The sequence below is a fragment of the Pogoniulus pusillus genome, chromosome 8, assembly GCF_015220805.1.
Source record: "Pogoniulus pusillus isolate bPogPus1 chromosome 8, bPogPus1.pri, whole genome shotgun sequence".
Classification (NCBI taxonomy): domain Eukaryota; kingdom Metazoa; phylum Chordata; class Aves; order Piciformes; family Lybiidae; genus Pogoniulus; species Pogoniulus pusillus.
In genome coordinates, this window is record NC_087271.1 from 8,017,117 (window position 1) to 8,040,418 (window position 23,302).

Consider the following 23,302-nt stretch of genomic DNA (forward strand, 5'->3'; position numbering starts at 1 on the left):
AAGGCAGCATTGTTGGCAGGGAAACTCTGCTCACAAGTACAAATAAGGTAAAATTCCTAGGACACCATGCTTTGTCTGCTGATTCAGCCTCTAAAACCCTCCTCCAACAAAGATGAAAATTGCAACCCTACATGAGTTTTTTAAAAGTTATTTCTATTTGTTTACGTGATAAATAAGGACAATTGAGTTAGAGAGCTCAGAAGGTTGGAAGAAGGTTATTGTGCTGCTGTGGAAATGTTTTAAGCACTGTCCTGTGTGATGATGGAGTTCTAGATAGAGCCAGCATGCTGCCACCTGGGAAAAAAACATGCAAAAAACGTGGCCATCTCGAGAGAACTGGGCAGAGCTGGGCACAGAGGAACCAGATGAAGTTCAACAAGGACAAGTGCAGAGTTCTGCATCTGGGGAGCAATAATAAACTGCACCAGTGCAGGCTGGAGGAACAGGTTCTGCTCACTTGCTCCCTACGATAGGACAAGGAGCAATGGGTGTAAGGTGCAGTACAAGAGGTTCCACCTCAACACAAGGGGAAACTTTAAGGGTCACAGAGCACTGGAACAGGCTCCCCAGAGAGGCTGTGGAATCTCCTTCTCTGGTGACTTTCAAGGCCTATCTGGATGTGTTCCTCTGTGTTCTGTGTTAGATAGGATTGTCTTGCTCTGACAGGGGTGTTGGACTCGATGATCTCTTTGGATCCGTTTCAATCCCTAACATCCTATGATCCTGACATCCTACATTTGCCTTTTTTCTTCCTGGAGACAATCAGAACAGGTTCTATAAGTACAACAATTTGTAAGGGGAAAAAAAAAAGACATTTTGTCTCTTAGGACATTTATTGAGACATTTAATCTTTTCAAAAGAAAATGTAGTTTTCATCACTCCTAAGCAAATTTAAATCCAAATTAACCATGTCAGCAGAGGAATCACAGCATTTCTTAGATTGGAAAAGACCTTCAGGATCATTGAGTCCAATCATTAGTTTCACACTGACAAGTCCTTGACTAAACCAAATCCCTCAGCACAACATCTGATCACTATGATATTTTGCTCAGATTGGCAACCTACAAATGGCAGCACTCATTCACACAACTCTTAAGCAGTTCTGTATATCTATGGGATCTTGTGTTTTGGGTTGCTGTGAAGTTCAATTTTGTGAAATGATAGACCACATTAATTCACTGTGTGCCAGGATCCACATCCTGTATTGTTAAAGCCTGAATAAGTGAAATATCTTTTCTTTTTCATAGAAAGAAGTTTGGGCAACTGCCAGCTCCTTGCACAAAGACTGAAATAGGATGGGCAGAAAAAGGTGTTGGTAAGAGAAAACAAAAAAAGACTGAAGTTGCATCACCTGTATGATTAAATAATTATGTCAACTTTTATTCCCCCCACCCCACTCCTTTCAGACATTTGAGGATGCTGTCAATCAATGGAGTTCTGTTGTAGTGGTTGCTTCAGTGAACATTCAACGCTGTCGGTGAGTTTGGAGTTAAAGTGAAAACCATCGACCGTTGATTGTACCCTCCAGCTAACCATCCTCCTCCTTACTTCATGCTTTCAGGCCTTAACACCGAAGATAGCAACCTAATCATCACATGGTGTTTCTCCCCTACCCTGCCAAGCTTTACAAAAAGGTCACAATCAACATTCATTGCTGTCGGTGGGTTTAACTATGTGGACAAGCTCACTGAACAATGAATGCAACTGTGGCCCCACATTTTACAGTTGCTGTTGAGAGGAACATCCAGCTCTGAAAGCAGTAGTGAGAAGCAGCACTTCTTACAGGTTGCATTTTTTTCTGGTCAAAGATGTAGCTGGGCATGTTCAAGTTTTACTTGCTTGTTTTCCAGTGTATTTAACTTAGCTGACTAGGAATAAAAGAAGTAAACCACTGCTTTTCTTTGGAATATCGTCCTGCTGTAGTCTTAACATCATTGAAAGCATAATGTGTGTTCAAAATGTCTGTGGAAATCAGTAGCAGCAAGGGGAACATTGTGTATAGCCACTTTTATGGAGAAAAGAACACTTAAGTTGCATTTTAACTAAGTGCTGTGGGATAGCTCCAAGATTTCTTCTATACTTGTCATAACAAGTACAAACGAGAGCCAGAATTCAAAGAAACACACAAGGTGTTGCATCAAAAAGTGAATTCATTTTGTGTAAAACTGATATTAAGCACCTAAATCACTACTGTTAGACAACAAATCCTACTACATTTGCCCTTTGAGAGATTGGAAGGGTGACAGAGAAATGTATATTCAGAAGTAATAATGGAACTGTAGTTCAATTGTAAAATGACTGTAAATTTTGGGTACCTGTGTCACACTCTCAGTACTGCTGACAGTAATAAGAAAATAAAAGTGGAAATGAAACTCACAACTTTGTCATTATTTCCTTATGACCCATAATTAACCTGGTCAGACCCACAGGAAGACCATCACATGGTCATCTAAGGTAAGTTCAGCTTTTAGACTTAGTGTGACTCAGTTATTCTGCAACAGGAATTGCTGCCAGAAGATAGATAATTGCACAGCATTCATATCATTCCTGCCCATCATGGGGGAGGATATTAATAATACTTTCATCTCCTTATTGACAGAGTTTCCTCAGCACATCAGTTGCATAACAGTTGTCTTTCTTATGTACTGTACTTTCTTGTTTTGTCCACATTCCACCCTGTACAACGGTCTAGGTTGGAAGGCACCTCAAGGATCATCCAGCTCCAACCCCCGCCATAGGCAGGGACACCTCCTACTAGAGCAGGTTGCTCATCCAACCTGGCCTTAAACATCTCCTGGGAGGAAGCACCCACAACTTCCCTGGGCAACCCATTCCAGTGTCTCACCATAGAATCATAGAATCAACCAGGTTGGAAGAGACCTCCAAGATCATCCAGTCCAACCTAGCACCCAGCCCTATCCAGTCAACTAGATCACTAAGTGCCTCATCCAGGCTTTTCTTTAACACCTCCAGGGTTGGTGACTCCACCACCTCCCTGGGCAGCCCATTCCAATGCCAATCACTCTCTCTGTCAAGAACTTCCTCCTAACATCCAGCCTTACTTCCCCCAGCACAACTTGAGACTGTGTCCTCTTGTTCTGTTGCTGATTGTCTGGGAGAAGAGACCACCCTTACTGTAAAGATCCCTTTCCTAACATCTAGCCTAAATCTCCCCTCTTCCAGTTTAAACCTGTTACCCCTCATCCTGTCATTACAAGACCTTGTAAATAGTCCCTCCCCAGCCTTTCTGTAGGCCCCCTTCAGATACTGGAAGGCCACTATAAGGTCTCTTCGTATCCTTCTCTTCTCCAGAATGAAGAGCCCCAACTCTCGTAGCCTGTCCTCATAGCAGAGCTGCTCCAGCCTTCTGATCACCCTCATGGCCCTCCAGCTGAGCAGGATACAGGCATCAAGGCTGTCATGGGAGGATAAATCTATGTCTACTTCTTGAACTTTGTCTTAGAAGCCTACTGAATTGATAAAAATACTTCCATCGTGAGAGAGATCAGTCCTCAGCCCTATGTGAGACTGATTTTTATAGGAAAAAAACCCAAACATCAGTTCCTCAAAAGCCCTTAACAACACTAACATTAAACTCTGGACTTGTATGGACATTATTTTAAGCTGATGTTTGGCAAGATGGAGGTTTCTTCATTACAGTATTTACTAGGGGATAACTCACAAGGTCTGTTGTTCACTGAACACCACCATGGGCAGAGACAGTGATCCTTTTTGAATACTCTGTTCTGCTCTGCATGCAGAACTTCTCATCACCACTGCTCAGTGATAAGCTCCTATCTTTACTCATTTCTATGAAAGTGAGCTTCAGTGATGAGCAATGTACATATTGCAGGCAGATAAGGATCATATTAAAAAGGGACTCAAAGTGATGCATTGTGTCTAGAAGGAAAAACTAGGATGCTCTTGCAATATACCAGAGTTCCTTGCTGGACCCTGAAAATCAGAACTTGTTTCTGCAGTTGTGTTATGTACTTTTAACAGAGGAAATGACTGGACAGGGCTGGGTGCTAGGTTGGACTGCATGATCCTGGAGGTCTCTTCCAACCTGCTTGATGATCTAAGTAGTTTCTCCATATATCTTCTCTGTGCTAAACGATAATGTCTGAATGATTAGTGTTAGAGAGACAGATTCCAGTGCTGGAAAAATATGAAATAATTTGCATCCTTTTCTAAAGGGGGTACTTTTCCACAAAACACATGGTTTTGCCTCATTTCTACCATAATTTTGGTTCATACACTCACTAAATGTTATCCAGCAATAGTTTATACCCTTCTGTGGTGGTTTGGGTGTTAACACACTTAAGAAAATCACCCAGACTAGACTCAGCAGCTGGAAATTAAAGATAAAGCTATATTTACAGCTTAGCACAATATACAAGCAGGTATTTACAGTCTATACAGCTATAGACAGCAAGATACAAGTTAAAAAGGTAATACAGAAACACAACAGCCCTTCTAGAAACCAGAGTCCCCAGGGAGGGGCTCCTAACCATCCTTCCACCTTCTTCCCACCCCTCTACCTTACCCCAGGCTTTCCCTTACGTTTAAGGTGAGTTTGGAGGATATGACAGGGGGGTTGGGAAGCAAACAGATTAGTCAGGCAGCAAGTTAGAGAAGTGCATGCAGTCAGAGCCAGAGAGAAAGAGCAGCTCTGTTATCTCTGTTTGTGTACTTGTTTTTATCCATCTCAGCAAGCCTATGAGTTCAGTAGACATCACCATTGTTTCCTTTTCACAGCCTATCATCTAATTCTTCTCACTAAAATATCCCAGCTGGGCTGAAACTAGCACACCTTCTAGAAGAGCATCTACCTGGGCAGAGATAATCAGGACACATCCTTTAGAAAATAAGACAAACATTTTCACCTGGGCTGCAGATATTACTGTTTTCTGAAGAACACACTTTGCAGCAATAGGCTCTTTTGACCTCATTGCTGTCTACAGCTACCTGAAGGGAAGCTGGAGCCAGGTGGGGGTTGGTCTCTTCTGCCAGGCAACCAGCAACAGAACAAGGAGACACAGTCTCAAGTTGTGCTGGTGGAAGTATAGGCTGGATGTTAGGAGGGAGTTCTTTGCAGAGAGAATGATTGGCATTGGAAGGGGCTGCCCAGGGAGGTGATGGAGTTGCCATCCCTGGAGGTGTTCAGGCAAAGACTGGATTAGGCACTTAGTGCCATGGTCTAGTTGACTGGACAGGGCTGGGTGCTGGGTTGGAGTGGATGATCTTGGAGTTCTCTTCCAACCTGGCTGATTCTATGATTCTGTGATTTATCAGCGATTTCAGTGACAGCAGAGAGACGCTGGTGTTCACACATCTCTCCTAAACCACAGAACAACCCCATTTTGGGAGCAGTAGCTGAAAACACTGCACAAAGATTTCATGGTAATTTTTCTGTTTTCTTATTAATATGATACATATGTACCCAGTGCAATGCCCACAGGCCACAGAGACATTCTAGAAAATTAGTCCTCAGTGTCATTGTAAATAATTCACTCATGGCAATATTTTTAGGTCAAGCATATCAAAGCTGCAGCAAACACGATGGACCTTGACATAATAGGAGCACTGGTTTTACAGCAGAGGAGGAGGAGGAGAAGGAATACGCTTTCCATATGTGAGAGAGCAGTTCCTGATCCCCTGTGCACACAATACTCCACTTGAAGACAGCAGAGGTAGTTTTAAGGGCTTATTCTGTGGTTTGGAATGATAGAATCAGCCAGGTTGGAAGAGAATTCCAAGATCATCCACTCCAACCTAGCACCCAGCCCTGTCCAGTCAACTAGACCATGGCACTAAATGCCTCATCCACTCTTTGCTTGAACACCTCCAGGGATGGCAACTCCACCACCTCCCTGGGCAGCCCATTCCAATGCCAATCACTCTGTCTGGGAAGAACTTCCTCCTAACATCCAGCCTATACTTCCACCAGCACAACTTGAGACTGTGTCGTCCCCTTGTTCTGTTGCTGGTTGCCTGGCAGAAGAGACCAACACCCACCTGGCTACAGCCTCCCTTCAGGTAGTTGTAGACAGCAATGAGGTCACCCCTGAGCCTCCTCTTCTCCAGGCTAAACACCCCCAGCTCCCTCAGCCTCTCCTCATAGGGTTTGTGTTCCAGACCTCTCACCAGCTTTGTCACCCTTCTCTGGACACGTTCCAGCACCTCAGCATCTCTCTTGAATTGAGGAGCCCAGAACTGGGCACAGTACTCAAGGTGTGGCCTGCCCAGGGTTGAGTACAGAGGAGGAATAACCTCCCTTGTCCTACTGGCCACACTGTTCCTGATGCAGCCCAGGATGCCATTGGCTCTCTTGGCCTCCTGGGCACACTGCTGGCTCATGTTCAGCTACTGTCTACCAGCACACCAGGTCCCTTTCTTCCTGGCTACTCTCCAGCCACTCTGTTCCCAGCCTGTAGCACTTCTTGGGGTTGTTATGGTCAAAGTGCAGAGCCCTGCACTTGGAGTAGTTGGTTGTTTCTTTCTTACCTCCAAATGTCCTTTCCCCACCACCCCACTCCACCTTCTGGTATGAGACAAGTCAAAACATCTAACCTAAGACTTTCTGCACCAAGTCTGTAACTTCTGTTTAACAAGTACAGAAAGACACTTGGTTTAACCTCTAAAACTGCAAGTCAAAGAACTGCTGTACTAGGAATAATATGTGATATTCAGGATCGTGGCAATATGAATATGTTAGACTCACTTTTTGGCACAGGCTCACACCACACTAACATCTCTTGCTTTACAGATGGTGAGGTGACATACAGTAAGCTAAAGAGTTAAATATAGTAGTATGTAGTTCAACTGGAAGCAGTATTGAGATGTTCTTGAGCTCTTGCACAGCTTCCAGGATGGCTCTTATAACAAAACTGTCAGACCTGGCCAATTTCTCCATCTGCTGGTTATGGCACTACCTTCACTTTATCACTGGCACAAAAAATAGTTTCTCCTTCACCTAGGTTTGGATCTCAACTGGTACAAAAAAATTCTGGGAGAGCTTCAGGTGCAGAAACTGATCTACACAAGCCAGTATTTCTTAGTAAGTCAGAAATAAGGTCTCTATCTCTGCAGCTAGCACATAGATCCAGATTTTGACTGAGAACCAACTGCTTCCAAGCTAGCCCTAAAGTTTTTAGGTTTTTAACAAAGCCACTTTAGAGCTATCTTAGATTGTGTGCTACTTTGAACTAGCTAGAATGTTTTGGTGAGAAGAACTAGATTACAGGCTGTGAGAAGCAAACAATGGTGATGTCTACTTCACTCATAAGCTTGCTGAGATGTGCAAGAACAAGAAGGTAAATATAGATAACGGAGATGCTGTTTGGGCTTTGGGCTGAACTTCTCTCTCTCATCTAATCTGCTATCTTTGTGACTAATCCACCTGCTTCCTAATCCCCCTGGCTGACCCTCCAGTCTTCCTTGGGCACAAGGCAACATCTGGGGTAAGGTAGAGAGGGGTGGGAGAAGTTGGAAAGGTGGTTGTGAACCCCTCCTGGGAACTCTGTTTTCTGGGAGGGCTGTTGTGTTTCTCTTTTACCTTTTAACTTGTATATTTCTGTCTATAACTGTATATGCTGTAAATATCTGCTTGTATATTGTGCTAACCTGTAAATATAAAGCTTTGTTCAATTTCCAGAGCTGCTCAGTCTAGTCTGAGTGATTTCCAAAGTTGGAGGGGGGGAGTAAACACCCAAACCATCACAGGTTGTAAATAGCTTGTCATGAGACTCAGTTGTGTAAGTTCTTGTGTTATTTTTGTTTGGTGGTTTATGGGGGTTTTGTTGTTTGGTTTTATTTGAAGTGTCACACTACATCTTTATGATAAAAAAAACAGCTCTACAGTAGACTAAGTACCACAGTTCTAGGCTCATAAGGTTCAGATACCAAGTCAGACAGACATAAGAGAGCTAGAAAGTAACATTGACCTGGACATTAAGATAATGGATGCTTCCCTTTGCATTCCAGATAAACTAAACTACAGTATCACCTCTGGCTGATGGCATGTTATTCCAGTAATCATTCTTCAAAGCTAATTTATTGCATGGATCTATTATTTAGAGATTGAACAGTTAAAGTATTTTAGCATAAGCATTTTGAAACACTGAATCCAAAAGGGATACCAAAAAGAAATTAATTTTAGCTAGCGAATGCTGAGTCCAGGTGGTTGCCCTCAAAAATCAATATCACCATCTGATGTGTAAAACATTCCTTATTATCATAAAGTACACCTCATGCTAATTACTCTATTTGCCTCAAAGTAATGAGCCATTATAAGCCTAGCATTCATGACAATAGACTTACATTTAAATACCATGGAGTTCACTGAGTATCAACATTCTATCCCATTCCCTGGAGGTGTTGAAGAAAAGGATGGATAAGGCACTTAGTGCCATGGTTTAGTTGACTGGATAGGGCTGGGGGATGGGTTGGACTGGATGATCTTGGAGGTCTCTTCCAACCTGGTTGATTCTATGATATGATTCTAGTCTATTATAGAATCACAGAATCAACCAGGCTGGAAGAGACCTCCAAGATCATCCAGTCCAACCTAGCACCCAGCCCTAACCAGTCAACTAAACCATGGCACTAAGTGCCTCATCCAGTCTTCCATTCTGTTCTATCCCATCTCACTCTATTCCATCCCATTCCATTCCATCCTATCCCATTCAATACACTGCTGGGCACTGCATTGACAGGCAGGATGAAATTGCTGCATCCCCTGTCCTGCACAACAGGCAGGCCACAAACTGCTAGAGAGATATCAAAACTAACAGAACATTCAGGCAGACATTCAGGATCTAGCTGTAGAAGACAAGAGGAATAATGACAGTACCTTTAAAGACGTCACCCATCGGTTGCCTACAGAAGATCTCGTTGCTACCTGAAAGGACAGAAAAGAGGTAGATGCTGGTCTCTTCTCACAAGTAATCAGTGATCAAATGGGAGGGAAGAGCCTCAGACTGCATTAGGGTAGGTGACATGAAGAAAAGTTTGCTTACTGAGAGGGTGGTTGGGCATTGGAACAGGCTGCCTGGGGAGTTGGTTGACTCACCATCCCTGGACAGGTTTAAAGGTGAGGCTCTTAGCAATATGGTTTATTGGTGAACTTGGTAGAGTGGGATTAATGGTTGGACCTGATGATCTCAAGGCTCTCTTCCAACATGAACAATTCTGTGATTCTGTAATGGTAAAGGGAGTCTTTGTAGCTGCTCTGGGAAGATCTCTGCACATCCTCAGGACAATTCTGAGCTCGTTCCAGAAGCTCACATGTATCGTGGTCTGCTAACTAGTGGATTCAGCTTTTCTGCATGTTTTAGTTGACATACTTTTCTTTATTTCAGTGGAATCATGCCAGCTTGAGAGAGCTGAGGATCTGGCAAGCCAGCACATAAAAGAAATGAAAAAAAAAGTATGGTCCTGCACATCCTACACAGAGAGAGTGATTTGCCATTGGAATGGGCTACCCAGGGAGGTGGTGGAGTCACCATCCCTGGAGGTGTTCAAGCAAAGTCTGGATGAGGCATTTAGTGCCATGGTCTGGTTGACTGGAAAGGGCTGGGTGCTAGGTTGGACTGGATGATCTTGGAGATCTTTTCCAACCTGGTTGATTCTATGCTACACCAAAAAAATGAAACCAAAGGTAGATATCACTCTAGTGGGAGGGGAAAGAGAGAAATGAAAGAACATGTACTTGAAAAAAAAACATGTTCCTGCCTACAGAGAGGGCATTTCTGCCCACAGACAAGCTGTGGGTGGCTCTGGACACATGATTTGGGTGCCTAACTACTCCATTTGTGCTGATTGCTGCTTTGCAGGTGCAAATAAGAGGTTTCGAAACAACAGGCAGGAGAGTATTTTGGGGTAGAAATGTCACACCCACATTATGATAATCTGGCCTTTGCCACCACATGACAGTCTCCTTTGCTTCATGATGCTTGAGGTACGTGGGTGGGAAAGAGCTCACAGCATATTTTTGTCTGACTATGGCTCCCACAGCACAAATGTACGTACTCAAGGCAATGGCAGCTTGGGTCTCATCTCTCCCTTCACATTGTGCACTTGCCAGAATGTCTCCTTATTTTAACACAGAGCTAGTAAAACTAAGCCGTTCATTAGTAGTATTTGAGGGGGAAAAAAACCAAGCCAACAAACAAAACAAACAAAAGTAGAAGCAGAACATTACATCACTTAAGGTACTTTCTCTCACAATATCCAGCACTTTTTATCCCCTCTGGCTTACAGCTGTCTATTGTCCTCAGGTTTTTGTCAGCTTTTACAAGAGATAGTTTGCATCCTGCAAAGTTTTAGACTTTGCAGGTGTGCCTACAAGTGATTGTAACTTCTGACTGGAAGTGCCTTGTGGGACCAGATGACATGCATCAAGAGCAAGATAACCAAAGCACAGGTCTGGTTAAAGTGAATTCTGCGATTTGATTGTTAAGAGTAAATTCTTGAACAAAACAAGCAAAGTCATGAAAATAAACAAACCAACTCCCAAAAAACCACAGCAACAAAAAACACCAACAAACCAACCAACCACCAAATAACTCCCCCCAAAACCCAATAAACCTGACAAAAAACCTGCACAACCCAAACCAACAAAAAGCACCACACACCAAAACCTCCTGCCTCTTCTCTGCCTCTTGCCATCACTGCACTGCACACCTCATTATTGTCTTTGTAGATGAACCTAAGACACTTCATACCTCAGGGGAAAAAATTTAATGGAATTTGAAAAGTTTCCTTTCTCCTTATAGAGGCTGTTTTTGTGTGCAGAGAGGGGTGATGAAGCTGGTGAAAAGCCTGGAACACAGCCCTATGAGGAGAGGCTGGGGGTGTTTAGCCTGGAGAAGAGGAGGCTCAGGAAGGACCTCATTGCTGTCTACAACTACCTGAAGGGAGGCTGCAGCCAGGTGGGGGTTGGTCTGTTCTGCCAGGCAGCCAGTAATAGAACAAGGGGACACAGTCTGAAGTTGTGCTGGGGAAGTATAAGCTGGATGTTAGGAGGAAGTTGTTGGCAGAGAGAGTGATTGGCATTGGAATGGGCTGCCCAGGGAGGTGGTGGAGTCATCGACCCTGGAGATGTTCAAGCAAAGAGTCTAAGAGGCACTTAGTGCCATGGTCTAGCTGACTGGATAGAGCTGGGTGCTAGGTTGGACTGGATGCTCTTGGAGGTCTCTTCCAACCTGGTTGATTCTATGATGCTAATTAGCAGCATTTCTCAGGAGTAATCCAAGTGTGAGACATGTATACCTGCACAGATATCTTTTTGCATACTGTCACAGCAGGTTTTGACCAGTCATAGTTTCTACCATTACTGGTTTCATTCTACTTAGGTGAGGTACCTGAGCTATATTTTCCCAAAAGAGAAGTCTTCCTGCCTTATTCATTGTCTATAAGGGTGCTATCAGATTAGCTCAGGATACTCATGATAAAATTGTTCATCAAGAGCATATTCTAGCTTTTGCTGGACTGAAACTGAAAGGTGATTCAGTCAAATGCCTACAAATAGTAGACCATGTCACTGAAGCTAAACACACTATTCTTTTTCCATCTTTCTCTGACAGATGAATGTGTATAGGTTGTATCTACAAAGAAATCCTAACTTGGATCCCTGGATCAATAAGATTAATCATAGAATCATAGACTCAACCAGGTTGGAAGAAACCTCCAAGATCATCCAGTCCAACCTAGCACCCAGTCCTGTCCAATCAACTAGACCATGGCTAGACTAAGTGCCTCATCCAGGCTTTGCTTGAATGCTTCCAGGCATGGTGACTCCACCGCCTCCCTGGGCAGCCCATTCCAATGCCAACCACTGTCTATGGCAACAACTTCCTCCTAACATCCACCCTAGACCTCCCCTGGCACAACTTGAGAGTGTCCCCCCTTGTTCTGTTGCTGGTTGCCTGGCAGAAGAGACCAACCCCCACCTGGCTACATTCTCCTTCCTTCAGGTAGTTGTAGACAGCAATGAGGTCACCCCTGAGCCTCCTCTTCTGCAGGCTGCACACCCCCAGCTCCCTCAGCCTCTCCTCACAGGGCTGTGTTCCTGTGTCCCCTTGTTACATAAGCTGTTTGTTGCGCTTCACCTCACAGGGTGTCGATGCCACTCTCCTCCTCGTAACACAAAGAGCCAGTTTTAACAAGCCCTGCTAGCTTGTTGAACATCAAAGTTGGTATTTCTGCATTTCACATAGATGAGTCTCCTGACATTCCCAAAGGGTACTGCAGCTCCTGTACCTTTACTGTGGTCAGAAACCGTTAACAGTCAGAGCTGGAGCTAACAGAGCCTTGAACACTTAGCAAGCACCCAATACTGCAATATGTGCTGAGGCTCTACGTTCACTTTAAGATTGTTGGCTGCTACATTTTTATCAGCTCTTTTAAGAAGGAGGTTGCTCACTAGCTGCTTTCCAAACTTTCACATATGTAGCGCTCCCATCAGCGACGAGTGTAAATTTGCAAGCAATGGTAAGACACAGACATGCACACAGTCTGATGGAGTCTGTGTAGAAGGTAAAGCTGTCACCAGATGGCATTTTGAAGTTTTGTGTGGCCAGATACTCAGAAGCAGCATCTGAGTTTTGCATGCTTCACTTTCCTTCCTCCCCCCCCCTTTTTTTCATACTCCCAAAACACAGCATTTGCTCCTAGGAATAACTCTCATGCTATTTTGTGGATAAGCTTCTAACAGCTCATTTTGCATGACTACATACCTAGCCTGCAAGACCTCTAAATTAGTACTTCAGTAGAGACTGATCAAAAATTCAGTCCATAATGTCATTAAATAAACATTTTATGACTATAATTTTGAGTCAACCCTAACAGCAGCAAAAAAAAAAAAAAAAGAAAAAAAAAAAGTAGGTTGCATGTTCCTTTCCTACAGGGGAAACATTGCCAAAAATATATAACTGTCACTTTTCATCTTTGGAATAATGTTAGCTACTGAAAAAGATTCACAATGAGCAATTATGTCTTCAGCTTTCATGTCATTTTACATCATTCCACTATCAGCCGTGCTCAAAAGCTTAGAGGCAACATTCTAGGTCAGTGACTTTTGCAGACAGTGTATTTGCTGTTTGGTAATTAAATTAGATACACTTTAAATACCCAGATCCTGAAACAGACAGCCACTTACAAACACATGGCCAAATCTAGCCCCGGCGCTGTTGACACTGAATGAGGAGAAATTATACATGTTAGCAATCATTAACTATCACTGAGGATTACAAATTTAAGGATTATGATATTAAGAATAAGTGGATCAGCAAATCACTGCAGAGAAAAAAAAAAATCTTGAAGGCAGAGCTAAAAGCTAGACTGAAGGACTGACCTACTTTTCATCAAGTTTTATTTATACGTGTAGAGAATTTTTCCTTCCGCTATGAATAGCCAAATACCTTCCACCAAGAAAGCCCTTAACTGCTAATAAAGCTTAAAGTGAGCATGAAATACTGCAGCAACTGCTCAGCTTTTACTTTTAATAAGGTTTTAGAATCATACAATCAACTAGGTTGGAAGAGACCTTCCAGATCATCCAGTCCAACCTAGCACCCAGCCCTAGCCAGTCAACTAGAGCATGGCACTAAGTGCCTCATCCAGGCTTTGCTTCAACACCTCCAGGGATGGTGACTCCACCACCTCCCTGGGCAGCCCATTCCAATGCCAATCACTCTCTCTGTCAAGAACTTCCTCTTAACATCCAGCCTATGCCTCCCCTGGCACAACTTGTGACTGGGTCCCCCTGTTCTGTTGCTGGTTGCCTCATCCAGTCTTTTCTTGTGTCTCATGCAAACAGTCACTAGTGCTGTTTCAGATAAAACTTTAAACAGCAAAACTGAGCCATTTTCACTTTGTATTGACATTTTTGTTGGTAAAGTATGATGCTAATTCTTGAGACATCAAATTGAAATTAAAAAAAAGCCCAACTATTTAGTCTCAATCATGGCTGAGAAATATCTATTGGGTAAAAAAGTGTAAAAATCCAGGATTTCTGATGGGTACTATGTGTTCTAAGAGCAGGTCTCATAAACCAAGGGACAAGTAGACCTTTTATAAATAAACAAATGAAGAAACAATTGAACATAATACAAATAAAGGAAAGCAGGGGTGACCTCATTGCTGTCTACAACTACCTGAAGGGAGGCTGCAGCCAGGTAGGGGTTGGTCTCTTTTGCCAGGCAACCAGCAATAGGACAACGGGACACAGTCTCAAGTTGTGCCAGGGGAAGTATAGGCTGGATGTTAGGAGGAAGTTGTTGCCAGAGAGAGTGATTGGCATTGGAATGGGCTGCCCAGGGAGGTGGTGGAGTCACCATCCCTGGAGGTGTTCAAGCAAAGACTGGTCAAGGCATTTAGTGCCATGGTCTAGTTGACTGGATAGGGCTGGGTGATAGGTTGGAGGGTGATAGGTTGGACTGATGATCTTGGAGGTCTCTTCCAACCTGGTTGATTCTATGACACTATAATACTATGAAATTCTAGTCCAATTTCTAGAGGCACTCTTTAAAAACAAACAAACAAAACCCTCAAACATTTGCCCTTCATTTTGTGCATGTTTAAGGAATGATGTTAATAGATCAAGTCATACAAATGATAACAGAACACGGAAAGAACACAAGTTCGAGCTGGAGTCTGATAAATTATGGAAGTGGTTCCACAGCCAAGGCTGTTGAGACTGCACTGTTTGGAGCATATTTTCTTCAGCCCACCCAAAAGGTTCAGCTCAGAGTTTTTGCTGAGGTGAAGTCCTCAATTTGCCACAAGCGTGCAAAAAAACCCCTCAAATTTATAATCCCCTATTGTCTTTTCTTCCAGATGCTGGTCAATTGGTCTTCTACTTCAATACAGACACAAGCTACAAAGCCTAATCAGCAGCCACAGATTATTAAAATATCCTTGTCCACCTATCTGTGCCTGAAACATCACTGCAAGGGCATTGAAACCAGCCACACATGCTAAAGATGACAATATGATTGTGGCATTGCCGTAGTTACTTCTAAAGTACTGAGCTGGAAAATTAGACTTAATGTTCACAGACATTGCTTTAGCTGAAATCCATGAAAAAATTAGCTTCAGGGATGAGAAGAACACAAGCATCACATGCATATTTCTGACTATCATAAAACATGAGACTCAGTGGTGGTCTTCTGTGTCCCTTCCTTTGCCACGAGTAGAGGTTTGCAGTGGTGTCACACTAAGCTGCAGGTGTTGCAGTGGGCAGCTGTGTAACGCATCTACTCACTGAACTCTGCCACTCGAGTTATGTGCTCTTTATGGCAAGGAAAAGAGAGAAAACAAAGAGGCTGTTATGCTTTAACTTCAAAGCCTTCATAACCCTAAGCTTCAGCTCTGTACCTCAGGCAGTGCAGCTTAGAAGAGAGACAGCATAGTTTCAGGTACAGATATTCTTCTGCTCCAATAACTTAGTCTCTGCAGTGCTTACAAAAGATATTAGAATTTACTGTTTTAAATCATGGTGTGGGCATGATCATAGCAGAAGGTCATCTGACATTCATCCTTTGGCTGATGAGTAAGTTTTAGTCTTAAGCTTCCCAATTTCACAGGAAGGTTTTACACACATAACTTCCTACCATTCCTTGTCTTTGCTTTCCCCTCCCTTTTCCCATATAGGGAGTCTGTGATTCATGCTATCTCTACATCTGTCCTAGGAGCTTAGAATAGAATCAACCAGATTGGAAGAGACCTCTAAGATGATCCAGTACAACCTAGCACCCAGACCTATCCAGTCAACTAGACCATGGCACTAAGTGCCTCATCAGTCTTTGCTTCAACACCTCCAGGAAGGGTGACTCCACCACCAATCTGGGCAGTCCATTCCAATGCCAATCTCTCTCTGGCAACAACTCCCTCCTAACATCCAGCCTAGACCTCCCCCGGCACAACTTGAGACTGCATTCCCTTGTTCTGTTTCTGGTTGCCTGCCAGAAGAGACCAGCCCCCACCTGGCTACAGCCTCCTTTCAGGTAGTTGTAGGCAGTAATGAGGTCACCCCTGAACCTCCTCTTCTCCAGGCTATTTTTAAGTTTCCCAGTTTCACAGGAAGGTTTCTTCCTGGAAGCTTGTAGAGGACTCCTGAGTTTATCCATGAGCCCTGCAAGAATCAAGGCACAAGAAGTCAGGAGATACTGATCTTCCCAGTTTGTAGTTCCTGTTGGAGTTATCGTTCTACAGTTGCACCAATTTCCTCTTCATCAGGAGTAAAGCTTTTATGAGATCCCCAAAGCCTGTGTGCAATATTTGTTCTGTGAGTCTAATTAAAGGTATTACTATGTACATAGTTACTGGATCTGTCCCCAGTGGCACTTCCACAAATAACAGATGTGAAATGTACTCCTGCTGGAACAACCACTAGTATCAATTCTTCTTCTGCTATCTCTTCAAACATTACATCATCTCACCATTCTTCAGGATTTTTCTTTAAAGGAAAAATAGTACCATTAAGATAACATTATTCTGAGGTAATTGAGTCTATGAAATCTTTGTGGGCCCACAGGAAGAAATTATAATTTTTAGATGCATGCACTTTGGAGCAGTGTAGAATTAAACAGTTAGTTAATACAATGCATAAGTTAGCAGGAATACATTTCTGATGTTTAATTGCATCTGGACTGGGATGAGATAAAATCACAACTTCAAAGATGCATTCAAAAGTTCAAGAGGCTTTATTGTCATTCCTTGAAAGACTTGGGAGTAAAGCACAACAATTTGCTCTTCCACTCCAAACTTTCAAGGTACTCAGACTATAGATTTGGACTTGTTCACCAGCCTTAGAATATGTAAGCATATATGCTTTCAGGGGGAAGGAAAGAAGTTGTGACTACAGACTTTGAATTCTCTTTACAGATCCATATATGTTCTACATTACAGGGTCACAGGATGTTAGAGTTTGGAAGGGACCCAAGTTGATCATTGAGTCCAAGCCCCCTGCCAGAGCAGGACCACACAATTTAGCATAGATCACAGACCAACACATCCAGACAGGCCTTGAAAGTTTCCAGGGAAGGAGACTCCACAACCTCTCTGGGAAGCCTGTTCCAGTGCTCTGTGATCCTTACAGTAAAGAAGTTCCCCCTTGTGTTGAGGCGGAACCTCTTGTACTGCAACTTACACCCATTGCTCCTTGTCCTATCACAGGGAGCAAGAGAGCAAAGCCTGTTCTTCTCCCCCCCCCCCCCAAATCCTGGCAGCCTTCAGATATTTATGCACATTTATCAAATCCCCTCTCAGTCTTCTCTTCTCCAGACTAAACAGCCCCAGGTCCCTCAGCCTCTCCTCATAAGCCATGCCCTCCTCTCCCCTAATCATCCTCTTAGCACTCTGCTGGACCCTCTCCAGCAGATCCCTGTCCCTCTGAAACTGGGGAGCCCAAAACTGAACACAGTGTTCAAGATGAGGTCTCAGCAGGGCAGAGTAGAGGAGAAGGAGAACCTCCCTTGATCTGTTGGACACACTCTTCTTAATACACCCCAGGATCCCATTGGCCTTCTTGGCCACAAGGGCACATTGCTGTGCCATGGTTAACTTGTTATACACCAGGTGCCCCAGGTCCCTTTCCACAGGGCTGCTCTCCAGCAGATCACCTCCCAGCCTGTACTGGTGCAGTTTATTATTCCTTCCCAATTGCAGGACCCTGCACTCGTCCTTGTTGAACCTCATTTGGTTCCTCCTCTGTGTCCATTGCCATCAAATCTGGTTGTATATATGCATATTTTTGTACCTTGTTTTCCCTTCCATATATTTCTGTAAGTTCCCTACCTCATATACCTTATATTTATTATTAAACTTTTCTTCTTTTAACTTCCAAATCGCAGTGAGATTATTTATTTGGGTCTGCATACCTTTTCTCTCTCTCCATCTAATTCCTTTTCTTTTGGGAAAGAAAGGCACCCTATAAAGTGTCATTGGTTCTATCAATTATATTTGAGTCTCTGGGACATTTAAATTAGTCCTGGATACCTGCACACCACCATTCAGTAGCTTTTCATTTTAAGAGCGAGTGACTGACAACTACCTTGAACTTCACTGATACAAGGATGATAGTTATTGTTTCTCTGTTGCATCCAAATCCTGTTATCCAGTTGTAAAGGAAACTAATTTGGCAGTTTCCCCATCTCAACTGGAGCTGGACCACTGATTCCAGAATTAATTCCAGGCATTTAACTTAAGCCAGCAGACCAACAATTCTGTGATGACTCTTACCTGATCTAGGTTAGGGTGACCCTGCTCATGGCAGAAAGGTTGGAACTAGATGATCCTTGTGGTCCCTTCCAACCCTGACTGATCTATCATTCTACTGTGTTCACAACTCCTAAAGTTGAGAGATTGGGAAAGATTGTGGTGTTTTTTCTTTCTATCTGTCATCTGTCCTCTACAAAGCTTTTGGATCTTTCCTTGGAAGTACATCTTTCAGGCACTTTTTCAGGAAAAAAAAAAAGTAAATGTGGGAGAGAAACTAAAGAGTTTTACATATGATTGACACTGTAAGCACAGGACACTTGGCAGTAAAAGAGAAAAATTACTTGAGCAGAAGTATACCAGAGAGAAGAAAAAACTTGTAGACAAAAATACATGACCCAGTTTCTCACCACAGACCAATAGTAAAATGGAACAAGTGACATTTAGTGTGATGCAAGCCTGAAGGGAGGTTGGACTCAGGTAGCCTTTCCCTGGGACAGCACAGATGTGATTGAGTAACTTAGGCACTGTGGACATTGATGAGACAGTTAAGTGACAGCATGGATCAGGTCAGGTAGGAGCAGTAGGAGGAGGAGACATGATCAAGATGAAGGAAGTGTAGTACTGACAGATAAGAAAAGAGCACTCTGCAGAGAGATTCCAGTGAGAAACATTTCAGAAAGGTTGTGTGAAATTAAATCTTTTTAAAAGTCACACAAGAGAGAATACAGAAGCATCAGATGGTGCCTCAGTATAGATCAAAATATAATTCAGCAACTGCAGGAAAGACATTTTGCAGGACAACAAGTCAACAAATAGATCAGGAAAAGGAGCAAGGAGGGACATGGAGGAGGTGTGTGTGTGTGTGTGTGGCACTGGTGGGCAACAGAGAGTCAGGAAACCCTGGTATCAAAGAGTGGGTTTTGGTTGGGTAGGGCCTTAAAGGTCATGGAAGCATCAAAACTGGGGAAGACCTCAAGGACCATCGAATCCAACCATCAATCCAGTGCCACCATGCCCACTAAACCATCAGCCCACTCACACCATGGCCATCAAAATATGGCCCTCAGCACCACATCTCCAAGGATTGGAAACCTTTCCAGGGATATGGACTCCATCGCTGCCCTGAGCAGCCTGGACAAGCCTTGAGGGGCAGAATTTTTTCCGCATGTCCAGCCTGAACTTCCCCTGAGGCAACTTGAGGTCATGACCATGCACATGAGCATTGGTTCCAGCAAGAGCTCTTGCTCCTGGCTGGGAGAAATAGGACAGAATGTGAAGGTGTTTAAGGCCAGGCTGGATGAGGCTCTGGCCAGCCTGATCGAGGGTAGGGTGTCTGTACCCACGACTGGAGGGGTTAGAACTAGATGATCCTTGTGGTCCCTTCCAACCCAGACTATGATTCTATGTCATAAATAGCACATAGCTGCTATACTCCCATTGCTCACTTCTATGTTGGATAACAGCCATTTCCCATCACTAATTCCTTTAATAGTTCAGAAAAAGATCACCTACTGATATCCAGTTGGGCTCACCTCTGCATGGGTAGTTCTGGAAAATCTACCTTTTCCAGATCTTCTTCTTTTCCGGGTTAGCAATCTGGCCAAAGAGCCTTGCTGAGATTTTACAAGGCACATGCTGGAACTGCCTGGTACTCAGCACTGGGCAGGCCACACCTTGAGTACTGTGTCCAGTTCTGGGCCCCTCAATTCAAGAGAGATGTTGAGGCACTGGAACATGTCCAGAGAAGGGCAACAAAGCTGGTGAGAGGCCTAGCACCCAGCCCTATCCCACAGTCCAACCTATACCCAGCCCTGTCCGATCAGCTAGACCATCACTAGACCAAGTACCTCATCCAGTCTTTGCTTGAGTGCCTCCAGGGATGGTGACTCCACCACCTCCCTGGGCAGTCCATTCCAATGCCAATCACTCTCTCTGGCAGGGACTTCCTCCTAACGTCCAGCCTAGACCTCCCCCAGCACAGCTTGAGACTGTCCCCCCTTGTTCTGTTGCTGTTTGCCTGGGAGAAGAGACCAACCCCCACCTGGCTACAGCCTCCCTTCAGGTAGTTGTAGACAGCAATGAGGACTGCCCTGAGCCTCCTCTTCTCCAGGCTGCACACCCCCACCTCCCTCAGCCTCTTCTCACAGGGCTTGTGTTTCATTTTGTGATGTTCTCATGCACACAAGAGGATTGACGTCATCCAAAAAGCATACCATGGGAAACCCTCCCTGCTTGTAGACCTAAGTTGCAGCAGTACCAAGCTAAATCCTTGTAATAATATTTTGAACTTTCTCTGTCTTATGACACTGGAAGTCAGAGTGCTCTTACTTTCTCCTTCAAAACTCAGCAAGAACCTAGGAACACGCAACCAACAAAGGCGTTTGTAATATTCTTGCAAATGGCAAAAATCTCTCTTCTAGGAGTTAATTTTTGCACTCTGATTTTGCTTTTCTTTCAGTCAATGTTCTTTTTCCAGACTGTTAGAGTTCACAAGAAAAAAAGCAAACCAAAAACCTTCTGGCTTCCAGCAAACTTACATTCTACTTTCATCTAGAAAGGCAGAGATGTGTTGAGCCAAAACCACAGTATGCACTGCTGTTCAAAACAATCTGTGTAGCTCTTTTACATCCCCGTTGAGAGTCCCCTGCAAAATTCAGTACAGTAACCACAGCACTAACCTTTCCAACTGTCCACACACATCAGCCTCTAAGTAAACAGAGCAATATATAGCATCAGTCTGTGAAGTCTTTTACAACTGGGATCGAAATAGCTCCCATCATTTAACACATGCAAATGCTGCTTTTATCATCTAACCAAGTGAGATGCCAAAATTAGAATTACAGTGAGTATTTATCATAGAATCAGTCAGGGTTGGAAGGGACCACAAAGATCATCTAGTTCCAATCCCCCTGCCATGGACAGGGACACCCTCCCCTAGATCAGGCTGGCCACAGCCTCATCCAGCCTGGCCTTAAACACCTCCAGGGATGGGGCCTCAACCACCTCCCTGGGCAACCCATTCCTGGCTCTCACCACTCTCATGCTCAACAACTTTCTCCTCATGTCCAGGATGAACCTACCCACCTCCAGCTTTGCTCCATTCCCTCTGGCCCTGGCACTCCCTTATAGCCTAAAAAGTCCCTCTCCAGCTTTTTTGTAGGCCCCCTTCAGATACTGGAAGGCCACAAGAAGGTCACCTGGGAGCCTCCTCTTCTCCAGACTGAACAGCCCCAACTCTTTCAGTCTGTCCTCATAGCAGAGCTGCTCCAGCCCTCTGATCATCTCAGTGGCCCTTCTCTGGACACACTCCAGCATCTCCACATCCTTCTTGTACTGAGGGCTCCAGAACTGGATTCAGTACTCCAGATGGGGTCTCACCAGAGCAGAGCAGAGGGGGAGAATCACCTCCTTTGCTCTGCTGACCACACTTCTCCTGATGCAGCCCAGGATCTGGTTGGCTCTCTGGGCTGCAAGTGCACACTGCTGGCTCATGTTGAGCTTCTTGTCCACCAGCACCCCCAAGTCCCTCTCCTCAGGGCTGCTCTCCAGCCACTCACTGCCCAGCCTGGATTTGTGCTTGGTATTGCCTCGCCCCACATGCTGATCCAAAAGGTTTAACAGCCCTTTTTTTTTTCCATCAGAAATTCTATTTGAAATAAAAATCAAATGTCTCTAAATCTAGTGCACAACATAGGGAAGAGAGTAAACTGGTATCTCAATAACATAGTTAAAAGTAATACTGAGCCAAAAAAAATCAACTCCCACCAATGAGATATTGGGGGAAATGAAGATAAAGTTTTATGACATGGTTCATTGTCTGTACCACTCGATATGGACATACCTGATGGCCTGTGCAACTCAAGTTTAGAAAGCCTTCTTCTCTCAGATCACAGTCTTGGCCTGGCATGGAGGCAAGGAATTAATGTGGCCAAGTCAGGAATTATAAAAAATAGAATTATGTTATTTTCCTGGAACCCTGCCCTCAAACTACATAGAAAAATTACATTACTTGATTAACAGACTCAGTTTGATAGGGAATTTCTTCTAAAAGGATATTATAGATAAATTTAGAGGTTATTCTTCCCTTGTGCTCAATACTGGTCTGCCACACCTGTGTCCAGTTCTGGGCTGCTCAATTCGAGATGTTAAGATACTGGAATGTGTCCAGAGAAGGGCGACAAAGCTGGCAAGAGGCCTGGGACACAGCCCTGTGAGGAGAGGCTGAGGGAGCTGGGGTTGAACTGGGTGCTAGGTTGGACTGGATGCTCTTGGAGGTCTCTTCCACCCTGTTTGATTCTATGATGATTCTGTGATTCTATGAACTCTCAAGGCAGGAACTCTTCCTCTATTTATCCTTTTTCTAGACAAAGTGTCCATTTAGCATTTATACTGGGCATGAAAACCCAGCCAACCACCAGCCTGATTCCAGCATGGGCTTCCACATGGGTCAGCCCACGTGCTGAAAGGCACCTTTTGCTGCCCCCCTTCAAGCCCTCAGGGCAGGGGTGGGGGAAGCAGTTTTCACACTACCTTCTCCCATTCAAACCTGCAGACTGAGAGGGAGAAGAAAGCAATTTGGGGTACCCCTGGACATGGCCATACAACAGCAGCTAGACATGCCACAAACAATCCAAAGCATTCAGTATAAGAAGTGGGTTTCCCAGACTTAACCATAAAACACACTTACTCAGAAGAATAATCTCTTTGTGAGTCTCATTCAAACTTCATGATCGATGTGAATCAAAATTCAGGAGCAAAAAAGGGAGATTGATTTGTTTCAGCATCTTCAAGGGAAAAAAAAACATTGAACATTATTAATTTACAATAAAATAGTAACCTTTTTTTTATTATAGGTTAAACAAGCATGAAATAATGCCTAAGCTAAAACATAAATTTAGGACCACATATTTAGATTTAGTCAAATGAAACTGATGGCAAACCTAACTCCCAGCTTCTCCCATCTGGTTTGGTTTGTCCCTAAACCATTTTCCCCTCTCTTCCTTTCAAATGCATTAATTCAGTCAGTGAGCTGAAAGAGCCCAGCTTTACTTAACATCTGTGCTTTGATGCACATATA

The 23,302-nt window shown here is 43.8% G+C and overlaps 1 long non-coding RNA gene across 4 annotated transcripts in view; it reads left to right on the top strand.

The window, feature by feature from the left end:
- Positions 1–2,372, top strand: part of LOC135177834 (uncharacterized) — a 94,479-nt gene extending 92,107 nt beyond the window's left edge. Inside the window, exons 3-5 of one of the 4 annotated variants that reach the window (XR_010303186.1) lie at positions 1,248–1,315; positions 1,407–1,477; positions 1,562–2,372. This is a non-coding gene — a long non-coding RNA (uncharacterized LOC135177834). Of the gene's footprint in view, positions 1–1,247 lie in introns of all 4 variants that reach the window. The other 3 variants (XR_010303185.1, XR_010303184.1, XR_010303183.1) reach the window with 3 other exon arrangements.
- Positions 2,373–23,302: the final 20,930 nt, after the last annotated feature.